Below are 12717 nucleotides of genomic sequence, written 5' to 3'. Positions count from 1 at the left end.
AGCTAGCAGTGTTTGGTGTTTTGTTCTAGTGGCCTAGTTCGATCACAAAACCTGCTCTATCATATATTTATTGGAGGCAGAATCCCTGTTGACTGCACTTTGCACACAGTGTAGTAAGGCACCAGACTGATTTTTTTTTTTTTTTTTCTTTTTTCACAGCATTGATCTCTACTAGATTTACATCTGTGCATTATTCTTCCATCTAGTTGTTGGGTCTAAAAAGTGCCCTATATATTTTTTGCTCTAGTGGGTGTCAACCAGAGAGAGGCATGGCTATCTCATGTAACGTGTAGCATAAGCCCACCAAGCCCCAAAGTCACAATTTTCAGATTTCCATTTTTATTAATTTTATTTCGCTTTTAAAACATTCCAACGATACTAGGCAACAAAAGCATTGTGGGAATTGCACATTATTGGATCAGAGTTAGAATCCCCTTACTAAATACAAGCAGGACACCCTTACACAATCTTGCAAAGTAAAATACAGTTACCAAATACTTAGTGGCATCATGAGGTCAGTACACTTATGTTGCATTTCCACTTATCGTCAATTTGTCAGGTCCCTGCAGTAGTATCTTGGCGACAGGATCAGCTGTGTCAGATTGTAGTGATGGCTATGGACAACCAAGGTTTTATCTTTAGTTCTCTTTTGCCCACGTCACTCTTCTTTTTGATTAACAAGTAAATTGTCGCAAGTTCGGTTGGATTTGATCAGTACATCCTGAGGGGCCTACCTTAAGACATGGCGTTCTATAATTTAAGCGATTAATTTTTATATATATATGCTCAGACTCATAACACCAGAAATCAGCGATTCTATTTGAGGTATAAAATGTCAGCATTTGGACCTAGCCAACCTATGCAGCTTGAATCACTTTGTTGATAGACTCAGCAATTTCTACTGAGCGCTGATTGTGACTCAACCTGGCCTACAACTCCTTATTCTTGGCTTTGATAATGTTATGGACTTTTGCCAGATCAAGGAGTTTCTCGCTGTGCTCAACTACGTCATTCTCTAGGGTAGAGATTCTTGATTCTGCACTAGCTGGTCACTTCTCTTGTTCATTAATGATTAACATCTGGTCCACCCTGGCATTAATAGCTCATCTTCTGCTTTATTGAGGCACTTTTGCATCTGAAACAGTACATTTTGGATGTCCCTCTGATCCTGTTGACTATGGGTTGTGTGTTTCGCTCTGATGTGGCCTTGCATTCTCCAGGTCTGGCTCAATCTTGGCTGTCCTAGAAGGCAATTCCCTTTGTCAGATGCCCACATCTGGTTGTGGTCTACATAGATGCGACAGGTCTTTCTCTGTGACTTCTCGAATGCGGAATCTCCGGCGACTTGTACACATTTTTGTTTTTAAGTGTTCTCCAGCAGTGTCGCTCTCAAGTGTATTCCTTGATGATGTGTTTCTTGTCCACTATAAGGCTTAGGAAGGATGTAATTCTTGCTCAAGGAGCCATCGCGGGGAAGGGTGGTTTATCACCCCCAATTTTCCTTTTCACAGCTGTCTTTGGAGACTCGTTTTGAGAGATCAGAGTCTACAAATGTCAAAAGTAGGCTGAATAACCTTTGTTACTGGCATTAAACCACACATCCACAGCATTGGAATGCCAGAAGAGCAGCATCAAAGACCTAAGGAGACTGGTTTTTCTATCTGCGCTTCAACCATAGGGATTTGAAAATGTAAAACATTTGACTACTGTAATCCGAACATCTTGGTGCGTAAAGGCATTTTTTCCTCCACTTGTTGCTATATTTAGTGCTGGTTTACAGACTATGAACACTGGTGCACTAACTGCCAGTGCCCTAGTGTATGTGCTAAAAACATGTAGAATTGGCTAGTGCCGGATTAGAATATTTAACTTGCCTATAAGTTCCTAGTACATGGTACCTAGTTGACTCAGGCCTGTAAATTAAATGCCACTAGTGGACTGCAGCATCTATTGCCAGCACTTAAGAGACAAAGTGAAAACATGACTGTAGGCTTGCCGCCGCAACCTAGCACGTTAGTTTTAAAACTGCAAATTTGACCTTTCCAAATAAACCCTTGCCCAGCCTAAACCCTCCTTTTTAACACCTAGAAGTCTTAAGTGCCCATAGAGTAGGGTACATGGTAGTTAAAAAGTTAGACGGGTGTATTTTAGTTTTACATATACTGACAGTGAAAATCCTCAAGTTGTTTTTCATTGTGGCAAGGCTGGCTCTCCCATAGAAAAGCACGGAGTTACATTATAACACTTTATAATGTATAGCAACAGTTTGGAATAGCTAAACCAATGGTTTAAGGACTCGAATTTTCTAATAATTTAGCAGACAAACTGATGGTAAAGTCGAATTGGAATGTTGGCATTTTCTTCCTAAAGCTGCATGTAGCACTTTCACAGATTATCTCAGGGTTTTGCATGGCAGCCTGCTGAGGTGTGAATTGCTTTAAACGGAACAAAAGGTCCTTGGCTGGGCAGAGATCTGACCTCCTTTTGACGGGATGGGTTTGGGGTGTGTGGCCACCAACTGTACACACTTTAAAGGGGCAGCCCATGTCACAGGTGCAGCCGTAAATAACACCCAGGCCTGCACATGCCATTGTCTAAGGAGCTAGAGTCGCGCCAGTGGGGGCTGGGTGTAACCTGTCCCAGGACTGTTTTTGAAGGGAGAGTTGCTCATTATACTGTACACACCTCAAGGGTGTACCCATAGCTGTGACCAAGGGAAGGAATACTCTACCATGTTGTATTTTAGCAGAGCTGGGCACTGTGAGATTATTTAGGGCCAATGCCCCCTTCCCTCAGCCAGAACATGTCAAATTGGGTAGGGTTGCCCCTGTGAACATTTTCCTTATTGGATAGGGAAGTCTTATCCCAGGCTACCTTCCCCAGAGCATTGCTAGACCTGTTGAAAACCAAAGGGTTGCACCTGCTGAACCAAAAGACTACATCTCAGAAGAAAGACTGATTCTGCGGTGTCTAGCTAACTAGTTCCAGCTGGATTTGCACTGGACCCTGCTGATTGCTTCTGGGTGTTTGAGACTGAACTCACCAAGGGATGCCCAAAAGGACTTGGGGCCATGACTTGTGTTAGAATGCAATCTCCCCACCCCCTCAAAATTGCAAAAGTGGACGCTTTTCCTGTTCTTTTCATGAAAGAACCAAAGGCTTCCACTGTGCTGCTGCTGTAGTCTCATCATTGGTCGATTTCAACTTGCTGGTTTGACCTGCTGAAAGCCACTTTACTTCCAGGAATGTTTCAGAGTCCCTACGTGGAGGATTTCACCGGGACCAGCACCCTGCTGTTAACGAGCCCTCCGTCTTATCAAGCGGCATCCTGCTGACGAGAGACTGAGTCATAATGTAAGCATTTTATCAGAATGAACTAGGTCCCTATAGCTGACCTGCACTCCATCAGTCGCCCTTTGATTTTGGTCCGGTCTAATGCAACCAGATGCCTGCAATGGCGCTTTGTGCTTTTTGGCACTAGAAAACTCAGACTAAAAAAAATACATAAATATATCCTGTTCCATTCATGAGATGTATTACTTTGGTATTGAGTTCAAGAAAAAGTGCAGCAGGATTTTTATTGTATCTTCAACTTATTAACCGCTTGGCACTTATAAATATTTTACACTGGTTTTACTTTGAGTTAAGCCTGTCTTCTCTGTACCACAGCTACTAAAGACAAGCTAGGGTTTAAATTAAAGTAACCTAACAGGACCTGCTACAGCATAGTGATACTACCTTGTGAGGTCTCACAACCACCCCAACTAATCTTTCTCTCACTCTTCCCTGCACAAAGTCTAATCTGTGTCTGACGTTTGCAGCGCACACAATGCTTTCTTACCAAGAGATGTAACAGTATTGTAAAAAAGCTTGGCACAATATGCCATGTAAAACAGGTCTCATTAAAAGACCTGGTACTTGATGAGGAAAGGACAGAAGATCCTGAATCCCAGGTGGACCAATTAGACTCGGACTATTCTGCCTCATTGATTCCAGTCAGCAAGGATATCACCAAAACACATCTTTGGAAACATTGCTTGCAATGAGAAGTGTATACCTGGAATGCCTCTGACTCGCAGCTTGTCAGCCGAAACAATCTGACTCTACGAATAGTAGACAGCAGTCAATACTAAAATGCTTTGTAATTGATTTGGCATAAAAGGCAAATAATTCTGTGTCTACCTCAAAAGGCAGAGCTGCAAACCCTTGTACTTTGACTTGACATTGAACGAATTAAACTGAAGTAACGATAAAGACTGAAAATAAAATTTCTCCAAAAGGAGGGGTTCATAACCTCCCTATCCAGGAAAAAAGCCACAGATCCATCCTGTCTTGACAACTTAATTTCTTCTGAAAACATTGGAGAGTCCCTAGGCACCAATCATAGTGCCTGAGTAGGGCAGTGGCATTTCTTGCTTCAGTGGCAAATGCTGACCTGCCAAAGATCTTTATCAACTCTATCCATTTTCTTGTTCTACTTTTCAGAAGGTACTGTTGAAGATCGTTAAGTTGAATGATACTTTTTTACTGTAGCTCCTATGACGGTCAGGAGATGGGTCTGCACTCAGAGGTTATTTTTCAAGTGGTTTGTTTCTTCTGAAGCGAACTAGAGCAGACTTGCTGATTGCGTAGCATACCCAGCTCTATCAGTACTACAACCAAAAGAGTCAAATGATATCAGAAGAACAGTGGTGGCAAAAGTATTTTGTTGAAGTTGGGTAATGCTTGTTAGCCGGGCTGCACCGCCGACCAATACTTTGTAGAATGTTGTGATATCATCCATAGTAGAGAATTCGGTTGAGGAGTATGTATGAGATCTTTTCAGCTCTCTATCTAGACTGTCGCTCCAACTTTTGACAAGGTGACCTGGACCAGGTGGATCTAGAATACCAATGTGATTAGGAATGTCAGGATCTTGAGTGATGTCTCCTGTATACAGTACTTCTAGTATACCTTCTTGAAGTTCTGGATCTACCTATAGAATACCCTGGACTCATGATGGTGAGTTAAGGAGCCTCACTAGAATCAGCTGTCAAAGCGGGTTAAGGTTGTGCAGGTGGAGAGTGAATCAGTGTTGGAGGCAAGCATGTTCACAGGTTACCAGAGGTGTGGGTGATAATGGTGCTGCAGAACAGAGAAGGACCTTTGTTCAGAAGTGTGAGCTGCGGCAGGACAGAGCACTATCACTGGTTAGACTGCTCGGTGCTGGCATTAAGTCCTAGAGATGTCTGGTGTTCATGCCGTCCGCCGCCTCTTCATATTGCGAACCCGTTTGCAAGTCTTCCAGAAAGACCTTGGAGAAGTATCCCTCATCGATGAGAGCCTCCTCACCATTGAATGCAGTCTATGGCGTAGACTTCTTTGGTTTGAGGTGAAACCAGCTCTTGTTTCAAGCATGAAATTACTTACCCTACTTCTTACAGCATGAACATTGGCATTCATAGTTTGGCCCCCTAAGATTGTTTCATAGACACCCCTCCCCCCCACCCCCCCCAAAAAAAGGGGGCATCCATGGAAATGGCTGAAGGAGCAGAGGCAGGGTGAACACAATCTGTGTCCCTCAGATCTTCCAGGCGCTGCCTCCTCATCCCTGTGCTGACCTTCCTTTGGTCCATGCAGGTGTTTTTCCTTCAACGTTCTCAGGAGTCTGGATGATAAGCTGGAAGGCGCACAATTCAGACTGAGGATCTGTATGGGTGGTCTGTGTCCCCCAAGTGGGATACTGAAAAATGTGTTGTCTGCAAACAAAATAAAAAGTACTCAGTCCCTAAAGATGTCGAGCATGGTTGTAAGAATAAAAAAGGGTAAAGGTTGAACTCGGTGCTCCAGAATGCTGTCAGCCAGCGCTGGAAGAGAGAGCAGGCTCAACTGCCACCCTCAGAGCATTTTAGGATATGGATGATATGCTATTCCATAAAGGAGCAGCAGCAGCGTTCCCAGGCTGTAACCTATTGGGCTTTATTGCCCCCATTTTATTTCAGCTTTCCTTTAACAAAAGTTTTGTGAAAGTTTTCATGTTACTTTGGATACTTCGGTTTTTATAGATTATATTGTCTGCGTTTACAATTGCTTTCTTTTGAAAGTTAATAGTTGGAATTAGCCAATATTAGACTTTTTTGAAAGATTAAAATGGCTATATATATTTTCAAAAAGGTGCTCGGGAATCCCGCATGATAGTGCAGTGCTTATGGCAAATGAAAATCCATTGGAAGAGAACTATTAAGAGTATCTTTATTCAGCAGCATTGATCTCAAAGATTACCTTGCTATCCTTTTCTAGTACGTAGCAGTTTCAATCAGCTTAGAGCAGTGGTCTTCAGACTTTTTAATGCCGCGCCCCCCCAGTTGAAAAATAAAAATCATTGGGCCCCCCCCTCAGAATTGTTCACAATTATTTTAGAAAGATGGCAATGTTTAAATAGGTCTTAACCTATTTAAACATTGCAGTTAAGTACTGTTACCTTTTTAAAACTGCAATAACATGCTTCTGCTTAAAACAAAGGCATGTAATCTGTATAATATTTCTTTTGGCCAGCGTTTGGCGCCCCCCCTGGGATCACTTGAGGCCCCCCAAGGGGGGCCCGCCCCCCAGTTTGAAGACCTCTGGTTTAGAGGGTTGGGCATGAAGTATGGACTGTTGCAAAAAGCTGTTTTAGAATAATCTGACCAATGTATGTAGTTTAAACATGCATACACGTTTCGTGAATGTGTGTGCTGGTGACCTAGTCGCTACCATACAGTTGGGGTTACTAGACGTTTCATAGGAAAGCTAGTGCTGCCCTTTCTTCCGTATAAAACTTGCTTTTGGTATTTGCTGTACAAGTAGGCATTTTCTAAACACCCTTGACACCAATTTATTTAAAAATGTAATGCTTTGAACTGATAATAAACTTCGCTCATTGTAAGGCCTAGATGTATTTTCTGACTTTATTTTATTACTTTCTTCAAAACAACACAAACATGAACTGAAGCAGCACAAGACCCCAAGCACAATACACAGGATGTAGCATAGTCCTAGAACGTGGCAGTATAATCAGAAAGGACAAGGGGGCTGAATGCTCCTTCACATTTCCTCACCCACAGTACAACAGATCACAATCTTAAGAATATGGGCACCCCACATAGAACGCAGTCGTAGTATATTGAATTATCACAACTGTAGGAAAGTGCCCTTGTTGGCCTGTTCACACCATTCTCCCCCCCCCCCCCCCCCCCCACCCCCCCCCCCCCCCCCCAAACCAACACACACACATGTTTTGCCTGATATTGATGCCAACTTGACTATGTGCCGGGATCCTGCTAACCAGTGTTCTTTCCCTATAACTGTACCATTGTTCCTACTATTGGCACACCCCGGGCACAAAGTTAAGTCCCTTGTAAAAGGTCCCCTTGGTACTAAGGGCCCTGTGGCCAGGAACGGTCCCCAAAGGCTGCACCATGTATAGTGCCTACCTGAGGAACCCCTCACCAAGCACATGCACACTGCCACTGCAGCTTGTATGTGCTGGTGGGGAGAAAGACAGTCGACATGGCGCCCCTCTCAAGGTGTCATGCCCACCAACCACTGCCTGTGACCTAGGTAAGTCACCCCTATAGCAGGCCTTACAGCCCTAAGGCAGGGTGCACTATATCACAAGTGAGGGCATAGCTGAATGAGCAGTATGCCCCTACAGTGTCTAAGGCCATTCTTAGACATTTATTGGAAAATACACCCAGAGAGCATCTTAGATACGGCCCCTGTATGTTAGCCAAACTGTGCCAGCCTGCCACTCCCAGTCGAGTTTCTGACCACATGGGGTGAGAGCCTTTGTTTTCTGTGGCCAGAAACAAAGACTCCACTGGGTGGAGGGGCTTCACACCTTCCCCCTGCAGGAACTGCAACACCTGGCGGTGTGCCTCAAATGCTCGGGTCTCTTGTTACAGTGCCCCAGAGCACTCCAGCTAGTGGAGTTGCCTTCACAGGACAAAGCCCCACTTTTGGTGGCAAGTCCGGCGGGAAAATTAGGGAAAGCAAGGAGGAGTGACCACCTCAGCTGGGACATCCCCGAAAGTGTCCAGAGCAGAGGTGACACCCACCCCCACCCCCTGCAACATTCTTCATCTTGTCTTGGAGTGGACACAGGAAAGGTATAGCCACCCTCAGGGACATTGGCTACTACCCTCTGCCCCCTGAGCCCTTAAATCCAGGATTAGAGGGCTCACCCTGAACCCAGTTCGTCAGATTCTTGGTGACCTCATAAGAAGAAAGAGGGACTGTTAAGCTGATCCCCAGCAGAGAAGACTGAAGACACAAACTGACTTGGCCCCAGCCCTACTGGCCAGTCTCCAGCTTCAAAAGCCCTGCTAAAAGAAAGCAGCGCATCCTGCAGGGCCAGCAACCTCTGAAAAGCCTCCAGAGGACTGCCTGCATCACAAAGGACTAAAAACTCCAGTTGACCGTGGCCCTGTCTAAGAAGAAACTCTATCCAAGGATTCCAGAATCTCCACAGATCTGCGAGTCCTGCCCACTCTGCTCCTGACACCCACAGCGGAGTGCAGGTGGCCCAACCAACTAGAGCTGGTCCTCAGGCGATTCTGAGCAAGTGCCCACCCTAGGTTGACCGCTCCTGTCCAACACGGACGCCTGCAGCCTGAATCCGGAGTACGCCCCTCTGACCGCAACAGAACCGGAAGAAGATACTGGTCACCAAAAGGTACTCTTCACCTGCAGCCCCCTGGCCTTGGGGAATCCAAACACCGGTGCAGCATCGTCCAGCAGGCGGCCCTCCTTGTCTAGCCCAGGGTTTTCTAGAACCAACGCCCTGGACCCAGGCTGCAGCATCTACGTGACCCCCAGGATCCCCCTATAGGAAATGCATTTGGAGTTCGATGCTGTTACCACCCTGCACCCGGCTGCCCCTGAGGGTGTGTTTGGTGCTGACCTGTGGCCCCCACTGGTGCTCCTCTAAACCCCACAGGTCTGCCTTCTGAAGATGCATTTACTTACCTGCAAGCATGCCTGAATCAGTGCCCCCAGCCTCCATAGGAATCCACGTTAAATTTGCCTCATCTTTGACCTCTGCACCCTGCCGACCTTGTGTTGCTGGTGGTGGGTGTTTGAGGTTAATTTGAACCCCGACCAGTAGACTGCCTAACCCCAGGAGACTGGAACTGTAAGTCTTGTAGTTCCCTCGAAACTGTGCTAACTCTTTTCCCCCCCCCACCCCCCTGCAAAACCTGGAACTGTTTCTGAAAATTGTACTGTCAACTTTTAAAACGGATTGCTATTTATTCAAAAACTGTATAACTTGTCAATTCTAAACAAAGTGGTATTGATACTTACACATGTTTACCTGCAGCTTGTATCTTGTGGTTCTAGAAATAAAGTAACAAAATATATTTTTGCTATATAAAAACCATTGGCCTGGAGTTAGTGTGTGTGTATGTATGTATAACAAATGCTTTGCACAACCCTCTGATAGGCCATACTGCTCTACCACACTTCTACAAAAGAGACCCATTAGTATTATCTACTTTAGCTTCTGTGGGATCCCCTGGACTGTGTGCACCCTCTCATTTTGGTATAGAATATACAGATCCAGCTTCCTACAACAATATCATATTGAGGCAGATCGACCAACTTAACTCTACACGCTGGAGTTCCCCCCCCACCACCACCAAAAGAGCTGGAAGATTGGTTGTTAAATTTTCTAGAATAACTCCCCATGTGGTAATTGCCTCAGCAGCACGCTCATCCATGCATGTCAATCGCATGTGCACCTCCTCAGCCACTCACCATTCAAAGAGATCATGCATCCAGGTAGAGAGTACAGGTGATTTCAAACTCAGCCAGACAATGGCTAGCCTTTGCTTAGCTAATAAGAGGGCAAGCTGGGCAAATCTGTACAGCAGTTTCCGTCCCTTACACTGTTTTAGGAACTGCCCTGGCCACCCTCCGAAGGTGTCCTGTGCATCCTGGAGTGTAATAAATGTTTCTCCAGGATATAGGTCACCAGCCACCTGACATTCTCATACCCTCTATTGATGCATGGACATACCTCCCTCCTATAATCGAAACGGGGCCAAATTGCAAAGCTTAGGTTCCCTGTCAGAGTGCCCTGTGTCCCACCATCCCTACTATTTTCTCCCATATCTGTGCTGTAGGAAACTGGCTTTGTATATACTATATCAAAATGGGATATAGTGTGCACAGTATAGGGGTTCTCCAGAGGCTTAACAGGCTAAAGTAGATAATACTAATGCTCTCTTTTTTTGTGGTAGTGTTGTTGAGCAGCTAGGCTTATCAGAGGGGTGTGCAAAGCATTTGTTGTACACAGTCAATAAATGAGACACACTCAATGCCAATGTATATATATTGGAAAATATATTTTGTTTCTTTATTTCTAGAGCCAAAAGGATCTTGTTGCAGGTAAGTACATTTGCAAGTAAGTATATGTATCAAAGACACTTTGTTTAGACTTTGCAAATAAAACTGTTTACAGGCAAGTAACATTTTTAAAAGTTGACAGTGCAATTTTCAGAATAGTCCTAGGGGGAAAAGTTAGTGCACTTGTGAGGTAAGTACAGACTTACAGTTCCAGGGTGTCCACTAGTAGGGGTTCAGGATGACCCTAAAATTGTAACACTGCCGGCCAGGTGCAAAAGTTGAAGTTAGATTTAGTATGCAATCCTATGGAGACTGGGGGCACTTGGAAGCAGATCTGCTACCAGGTAAGTATCTGTGACTTTGGGGGGCAGACCTGGGGGCATAAGGACCAATGCAGTAGGGCCAACAGCTTTATTGCCAGGGCAAATAGGATTGGCAAGAGGGGACAGCCTTGCCTCTCTCCCCATGTCTGATCTATCCATACCCACTTTCAAACTAACCCTGGAATTGGTGTACAGTAGGTCCACCCATCTAAAAAAAATAAAATAGGGTCCAGTTCCCATCCCCTCCAACACCGCATGCAGGTAGGCCCACTCAGCCGTGTCAAGAGCCTTCTGTGGATTGAGAGACCAAGGCCAATTTCTGTTCGTTCCCTCTGGTCTCATGCAGTGCATGAGTGAACCTCCGCAGGTTAAGGGTTGTGCTGCCGGAAGGCCATAAAGGTGCATTGGTCCTTATGGACCGACTCCCCTTCCCAGTCTGTTCACTAGTAATTTACATAGTATTTTAACATCAGAATTTAATATGGTCAGGGGTCGATATGAGGAGGGAGTCTGCCAATTTTCCTCCGGGTTTTAGCTTAAGACATAAGAACTCCGTGTGGTGAGCGGGAGCACACCTTTGTACCGGGCTTCTTAATAGACCTCTAGTAGTTAGTCTTTAAGCACAGCCGAGTATATCTGAAAATATTCCATCAGGAACCCATCTCCCCCAGGGGCTTTAGACTTATTGAGATCCTTCTGTGCATCAACAAACTCCTCACCAGTGATTTCACTCTCCAGATCTCGCAGTGTCCAGTGACGGAGCTGGTAACTGGATTTCCACCAAAATTCCATCAAATGCCCAGGTGGGCAACTCACTTCCCTATATAACCTTGAAAATGCTCCATAAATGCGCTCAAAACTGTCTAATGGTTAGTCACCAGTGCACCCGCTGAGGTAACAGGATGTAGTATTAGCACGGGGAGAGGAATCTCCTGTTCATCTCATGGTCCAGGGAAGAAGCCTACCTGCCGTATCACTGTCTATATGATGAAGGGTGCACCTGTCTAGGGATTCCCTGAGACCATGGACCCTGTGTGTTTTTTTTTTTTTCTTCTTTCTTTTTCTTTTTTCTTCCTTTCTCCTTTTCTTTCTCTTTCTCCTTCTTCCTTTCTCTTTTTTTCTCTATTTTTCCTCTTCTTATTTTTTCCCTCCCGAGCAGCAAGTCAGGATATTCAGGCTGTGATACCTATGTTTCAGCCTCTATCCTGGATTTCTGTGAGAATAACTATGGCTGCTGGGCCTCATGGCCTGCATCTTGATGTCACATGCCAGATGGCATATGTAGGCTCTGCAGTGGGACCTAAAGTTCCAGTGGGGGCACAGAATCAGGGGAATCTCTGACATGGTCCAAATCTCTGATTGACTGCAGATCTTGCTCAGTTCTCTCAAACATTTGTAAAGCGCGCTACTCACCCGCTAGGGTCTCAAGGCAGTGAAAGGGGTGGGGGGTGGGAAGGATCTGCTGCTGCTCGAATAGCTAGGTCTTGAGGAGTTTCCTGAAGGTCAGGAGGTCCTGGGTCTGTTGAAGGTGGACAGGGAGGGTGTTCCAAGTCTTGGTGGCGAGTGGGAAAAGGATCTGCCCCCGGCTGTAGTTCGATGGATTCAAGGGATTGCAGCGAGGGCAAGCTTGGTGGAGCGTAGCTGGCGGGTGGAAGGTGAGTTGCTCGTTGAGGTAGGCAGGGCCAGTGTTGTGAAGAGCCTTGTGGGCGTGGATGAGGAGTTTGAAGGTGATCCTCTTGGTGACTGGAAGCCAGTATAGGTCTCTGAGGTGGGCTGAGATGTGGTCGTGGAATGTTGAGGATGAGGCGTTCTGGATACGTTGAAGTTTCTTCTGGAGCTTGGCTGTGGTTCCTGCATAGAGCGTGTTGCCTTAGTACAGTCTGCTGCTGACAAGGGCGTGGGTGACAGTCCTTGTTTCGATGGGGATCCATCTGAAGATCTTGCGAAGCATGCAGAGGGTGTTGAAGCAGGAAGATGGAACGGCGTTGACATGATGGGTCATGGTGAACGATGAGTCCAGGATGTAGCC

General features: G+C 45.6%; 1 protein-coding gene across 1 annotated transcript in view; it reads left to right on the top strand.

Moving 5' to 3' along the window:
- The window catches only part of TACC3 (transforming acidic coiled-coil containing protein 3), a 293528-nt gene that overhangs the window by 136189 nt on the left and 144622 nt on the right, over positions 1 to 12717 (top strand). The gene's annotated exons all lie outside the window — the stretch shown is intronic.

Source organism: Pleurodeles waltl, chromosome 1_2, assembly GCF_031143425.1.
Source record: "Pleurodeles waltl isolate 20211129_DDA chromosome 1_2, aPleWal1.hap1.20221129, whole genome shotgun sequence".
Taxonomy (NCBI): Eukaryota; Metazoa; Chordata; class Amphibia; order Caudata; family Salamandridae; genus Pleurodeles; species Pleurodeles waltl.
Note: the sequence above shows the minus strand (reverse complement) of the source record. Positions and strands in the feature narration are given on the sequence as shown.